Below are 6994 nucleotides of genomic sequence, written 5' to 3'. Positions count from 1 at the left end.
AGAGAGAGAGAGAGAGAGAGAGAGAGAGAGAGAGAGAGAGAGAGAGAGAGAGAGAGAGAGAGAGAGAGAGAGAGAGAGAGTTTAGTAGGTGGGGGAGGTAAGAAAGGAGAGAGAGGAGGGAGGAGGGACGGAGGGATAAGTTAGATGATGCGTGAAGGGCGGAAGGGGTAAGAAAAGTTACGAGTTGATGGAGGGTAAAAATAGGAAAAACAAGATCTGTACTTCCTTTTTACATTTTAATGAGGAGTAAGAAGAGGAGTAAGACGGGAGAGAGCGTGGTGGTCGTGGTGGTGGTGGTGGTTGTTGCTGTGGTGGTTCGGGTGGGGGTGGGGGTGAGGGTGAGGGAGGGGGTGGAGGTGAGGGTGAGGGTGGGGGTGGGAGTGGGGGTGGGTGTGTGGGAGGGGGTGGATGGTGGTGGTGGTGATACTGGGTTTAGGATGTGGAGAAAAGATGTCACTATTAAATGACAACATACATTATTATATAACTAATGTGGATGATAGCAACACCACACGGTGGAATACACGGGTACATTATTTCCAGTGTGAATCAAACTGAAGAGACTCGCCCGCATCAATCCAAACAACACAAAAGAATTTCCATCCACAAACAAAGTGAATAATAATTGTCTTTCATTCTTTTTTTTTATGAAAATCCCACATCAGCTTATTTTTTTTTTCATACTGCATGACACATTTACCAAACTGTTTCCAGCCAAGCGTGGGCAGGAGGGAGTGTCGGGTGGAGGAGTCTTTTGACATAGGTACTGTCTTAACTCTTTATCAAATAATAGTCGGAACAGCATCCCAAACAACCATACAACTATCTTAGGCTCCGTTGCAATATAATGTGATATAATGTGTAAGCTTGTGTAACTTTAGCAGAGTACATTAATAAATCAGGGTGACGAAAGCCCCTAAGCATCATCAGGGACAGCACTCCTGTCCCTTTAGCTTCTCGTCCCCTCTTGGACTCCAACTTTGTGCTATAGACGTGCTCCCAGAGTTTAATGTCTTTGAAAACAGTACTGAAAGGGAGTGTGTGTGTGTGTGTGTGTGTGTGTGTGTGTGTGTGTGTGTGTGTGTGTGTGTGTGTGTGTGTGTGTGTGTGTGTGTGTGTGTGTGTGTGTGTGTGTGTGTGTGTGTGTGTGTGTGTGTGTGTGTGTGTTTCGCACAGCCTTTATTTTTGGATTCTTTTAATATCAGGTCAAGATCAAAACAATATGGTGGGTATAATAAAAAGGCGAGAGAAATTATATATATGTATATATATATATATATATATATAAATATATATATATATATATATATATATATATATATATATATATATATATATATATATATATATATATATATATATATATATATATATATATATATATATATATATATATATATATATATATATATATATATATATATATATATATTGTAACATGAGTTTCTGCGAATATTGCCAGAGGGGAAGTACATGTTATTTTAAGATGAAAATGTTCTGTGCACATATGCATTTTGAGGCGTTTAGCCGTGGTATGAAATTCAAGTGTGGCCTGGCGACAGATATAACGACTGGTTGGGATGTGTACATGTCCGTTGATGAAATTGTGAATAATTCAGTCCTGATTTACAGTATCTCACAACGAGACGAGTGACAGCAGCGGACCGATACCGATTACTGATAAACAGCTGATATGGGAAGATAGTAGGGATGCTGCATCCCTTAGTAACTACTTCTGCTATTTTCATGCCAACTGCTCTTCTGGTTTTGCTAACTGCATGCCTCCCCTGCTCCCGCGGCCTCGCTGCACCAGAATTTCTTCTTTCTCTCACCCCTATACTGTCCACCTCTCTAATGCAAGAGCTAACCAGTATTCTAGATCATTCATCCCTTTCTCTTGGAATCTCTGGAACTCCCTGCCTGTTTCTGTATTTCCACCTTCGTATGACTTGAACTCTTTCAAGAGAAAGGTTTCAAAACACTTATCATGTAATTTTTGACTATCGCTTGCGACTCTGTTCGGGGACCGGCACCTGTGTTTTTTTATTTTTTTTATTACGGTTTTGCTGCCCTTGGCCGGTGTCCCTCTTACATAAATAAACAAATATATATATATATATATATATATATATATATATATATATATATATATATATATATATATATATATATATATATATATATATATATATATACTCGTATATATATATATATATATCAAGTAAAAAAACACTGTAATGTTGGGGTCTAGCAGGGGAAAATTGTTGCGAGGGAGAGGACGAGTTGATTTCGCTAGCAAAATTATTTATATTCTGATTCACATTTCAGGGGCGGTCTCGTGGTGCGGCGGCGAGGCAGCGACAGTAAAGAGGACGGAGTGAAGGACAGCGAGCCGCGGCGACCACTTGCACCCTGGTAACAGTCCCGCGCCGCCACACCCCCACCACTATTATTATCACCACCACTGTGGCCGAGGAATGAAAGGGGGATATGGAGGAAAAATTGGGAAAGTATGGTATATGATAAAATAACATGAACATTAAGGTGATAAATGATAACAGTTCATCACCACCACCACCATCATTATTACCGTGATCTCCATTACTAGTCAATTAACACCATTACTACCCTTAACACCAGCACTACCATCATTATTACTACAATCACAAATCACAATGACTGTCAACACCATCACTAACAACACCACCAGCAACACCCCGGCGATCACTTACCACATACACCACAATTTACTGAATATCTACATCCCTCCCACTACCACCACCACCCCCACACTACTACCAACACCACCACTACCACCACCACCACACCACTAACTATAAAACTCATTACGGCACGACCACCCATCACCGCACGAGTCATAAATGTATTCGTAATAACACCTTCAGCTCTTTTTATTTACTCTCCTGGACATGGCGAGGAAATACGCGGTGGACGGGCCAGGAAATGCCGTCCTTGTGTGTAAGGCTGAACTTGCCCTGGCTTCGTCGGATATAGTGGCAAAGTATCAGAGAAAGTATAGCTGAGAATTACTGAGCGTGTTTAAGTTTTTACAAGTAGTCAATGCAGAGTGGTGTAATCAAACTGTCTGAGGAGGAACTAAAGATCTTTTGTTCATTATCCCTTGTAATCTTTCTTTCATGAAAAAATTAGAAAATGTTGTTTTAATCCAAGTTGAAACGGCTGTAAAGTACATACTCGTTTATAAAAAAAAGAGCATATACCCACAAAATAAGTAAGTGACTTGCATGTAAATTACAAAAAATATTGAGTTAACGAAAGTCAAAATAGTTTAAGTACTAATAAAGAAGAGCGGTCTGCCCAGAAAACTTTGCTAAGCCGCCCATAAATCGCAGTTTGTTGGGTTAATGTAAACTAAAGCAACTACTATGTACTAATAAAAAGAGGGTGCGGCGTCCAAGAACGAGGCATTATTAAGTAGGCAAACACGTTGACGCGAGCGCTACTTTACTCTATTACTTAATACACAATAGTTGACAAGAGAAGGGAACAAATCTTGATAAAGGACCGTTTTCAAGTGTTTCATTAAGCGGGAACGCCATGGTAACTGGTGAGGACAGGCCAACAAGTGACCCCGTTCAGCCACGGATGAGGAATAAACGCACTTCTCCAAAGCCAGTAGTGCCAATTGGTTCACGTCCGCCCGCTGGCTGAAGTGGTGGACGAAATGTACAGTCCTAGTCAGAAGTAGAATAACTTTGTTTCCAATGAGTTTTATCCTTTAACTCGTAAGTTCTCTGCTCTGCTAATAGTTTTTATACACAATCTTATGAATGATTTATAATAGATATAACTACATAAAATTGAGAAAAACCGCAAAACAAAGGAAGTAAATGCAGAAATGACTGATGAATGATTCTTAACAGATCAGACTACTTGAAATTAAGAAAAAATGCATAAAAGTGAAAGTGACTGCTGACAGTTACTCGACTCCTGACCTGAACTGTACCACCGAGGCTCACCTTCCACATGACGCCACCCACTTTCCTTGGTCGTCAAAATGAGAATCTAGTTGTGCACAAGAACGGATTTCTGATTTTAACTCTCCGCGTACCTCTGGGCAGTGTTACTTGACAATTCTGTTAGCATGTCTATCATTTATCAGCTACGAGTATACCGATACAACTCGATTTCTTATGACAAACAAGATACCTCAGGATTTTAATCTGGTTTTTAATCAAACATTTTCCCTTTCCTCTATTTGTCATTTCCTTTGTTCTAAAGTAAGCCCTCCTTAATTAAAACATAGGGCTCTAGAAGGGTTACCTAAGCTAATACAAAGGAAGTGACGTGAAGTGAGTTTTTCTAATGACACCAGGACATATATACATCACAAAGGACGACGTTGCCGGTTGTTGCGGAAATGCATAACTGACAAAGTACACAGGCGGGGATGAAGTGTTCCCACCGGCTAGACCTGAGCACTGTGTTTGGTCATATGAGAAAGGTCAAGTTAGGAAGGAGGAGTTATAGTTTGTCGGACGAATTACGTTAGTTGAGACACAGTCACGGCAAGGAAGAGAGCGACTCTCGACAGAAATGCTGAGGTAAACATGACGTTACCTTTTTTGTGAATTCTTTTAATCTGGCAAATAGTTAAAGGCACTGTAATACACTGAATATCTGGTAAAAAGGATGGTCTTTCTTTCCCAGAAGCTCGCAGATCGTGTCATGCTGAAGTATGAACAAAAAAACTTGCGGTCACTTTGTCCCGGATGACAACTTCTTAACTAACAAAAGTCAGACCACAGTGACCCGCAGCATGCAATGACTGATGCTGAGGAAAGGAAAATGAAGATCTGGGCTCTTATTCTTTATTGTTTTGCTCCCTCATCAGGACTATTTTCAAAAGCCACTAAACTTATTAGTTGTACTCTTAAGGCTCCTCTTCCCAAATCACGAAAACACCATTAAAGGACGCAATAACTCCCACTATAGCCTTAAAAAAGCAAGAGATAAGAAGAAACTGTTAAAAATATGGTTTCTCATCCCACGACCACCTAAACTTACCAGGATGACAACACTTCCCTCGTATTTCTAAGACTACTGACAACAACACCGACTTCCACCATCCCTATCCATCCCTATCTGTCCTCCCTCCTACTGATCCTCCACACAGCGACCCTCATCACCGCCACGAAGTCAACGCAGGAGGAGGAGGAGCAGCGTGAATAAGTAATGCGGCGTAACTCTGGTCACGGTAAAAAAGACAAATTGCTCCATCGTGTACGGGCAAATTATAGCATGGGCCGACAAGGCATCATAAATACACTCCTCCAGGACAAGTGAAGAAGCGGAGGTCTGGGTTATGAGCAAGTAAAGGTTCTAATAAGATGAGGAAGGGAGAGCATGGGGGAAGAGAGTGAGTGTTGAGGTTTGGAGGGCAGTGAGTGGTGGGCAAGAGAAGCTAATGGTGGTTGAAAGGAGAGAGTGGCGGTGAGAGGAGAGGGAGGCAGTGCTGCAGAGTGTGTTTTGGTGCGGTGCAGGATCAAGGTATTCTGGAAAATTTGAAAGGTGAATGTAGTTATGCACAAAGGGGGATGAAATCTTTATAATGAAGATGACTCGAGTAAATACTGGAATGAAAGAGGAAAAAGGAAGGGGTGACTGACTGACGATGAACGAGAAAAGAAGAGAGACATGGAAGAAAGAGAGAGAGAGGATGGAAGACAAATAAGATGGAAGAGAAGTAAGAAAATGAGAATATCTTTAGTTCAACTCCCAGTATAAAATCTGAAATATATAAATAAATATCAATATAGACGCAGAGAGTAACATATTCAAGGCATAAATCAAATGAAACACGAAAGATCATCGATTATCTGTAGCAAAAGTTGTCAGGCTAATAGGTAGATACTTCCCAAAAGACCACTACAGCAAGCCAGCAAGTCACAGAGTCTCGTCAGGGCCACTCCCATGAGCCAATAAGCTAAAGGAAAATAGTATAATCTCTCTCTCTCTCTCTCTCTCTCTCTCTCTCTCTCTCTCTCTCTCTCTCTCTCTCTCTCTCTCTCTCTCTCTCTCTCTCTCTCTCTCTCTCCAGCGAACTAAAGGTTACGAGTTCGATCCCAGCTCACGGCAGTTTCTGAAAGGGAGAGATAGCGCTGTGTCGTAATGCCAGCCAGCGCTACATGACATCAACATTGTGGCGTCGTAAATTAAAACAAAACTCTCTCTCTCTCTCTCTCTCTCTCTCTCTCTCTCTCTCTCTCTCTCTCTCTCTCTCTCTCTCTCTCTCTTTGTCACTAACATTCAGCATCTACTTCCTTTACTTTCTTGTGCCTAATTTGTACTGAGACATTCCTTGGGTGAGCAGGAAAAAGCAAGAGTGTGCTGAAAACTTCATTGTAGCTCAGCTTAATTTTGGAGAAGCTTAGAGAAAATCTTGGACTGGAAGGTTATTTGGATATTGTGTATTTCAATGATATTCCCCAGGCCCATGTCGCTGTGAGTGGTGACATCGGCGGCACCAGTCCATTACCTCTCCATTCACAGCGACCCGTCATGCAGGTAACAGTGTTTAGGGGTTGTTGTGGTGGTGGTGGTAGTGGTGATGGTGGTGGCCAGTGATGGTATGCGGGAATGATAAATGTGATGATGTGCGGAGGTGGCGAGTGATGTTAAATGATTAGGGTGATAATGTGTGGAGGTAAGTGTGATGATACAAGGTGGAGAGTGTGATGATGTGGGGTTAAGTGTGATGGTGTGTGAAGGTGGTAAATGTGATGATGTGTGGAGGTGCTATGTATGATGATGTGAGGCAATGGTGGATGATGATGGAAGAGGCAACTGTGATGTTGTCTGAAAGTAATAAGTGTGATTTGAGTTGCTGAGTGCGGTGGTACGTGTGGTGTATGTGGCAGTGTTGTGATAATGCATCTCAGCGTGATAGTGTCAAAAATCCTCAGTGTGACGGCGTGTGGAGGTGGTATGTGTGATGTTAGTGGACGGATCA

The sequence above is a fragment of the Scylla paramamosain genome, chromosome 1 (assembly GCF_035594125.1).
Source record: "Scylla paramamosain isolate STU-SP2022 chromosome 1, ASM3559412v1, whole genome shotgun sequence".
In the NCBI taxonomy this organism is placed as follows: Eukaryota; Metazoa; Arthropoda; class Malacostraca; order Decapoda; family Portunidae; genus Scylla; species Scylla paramamosain.
The sequence above is the reverse complement of the archived record's forward strand: the minus strand, read 5'-3'. Positions refer to the sequence as shown.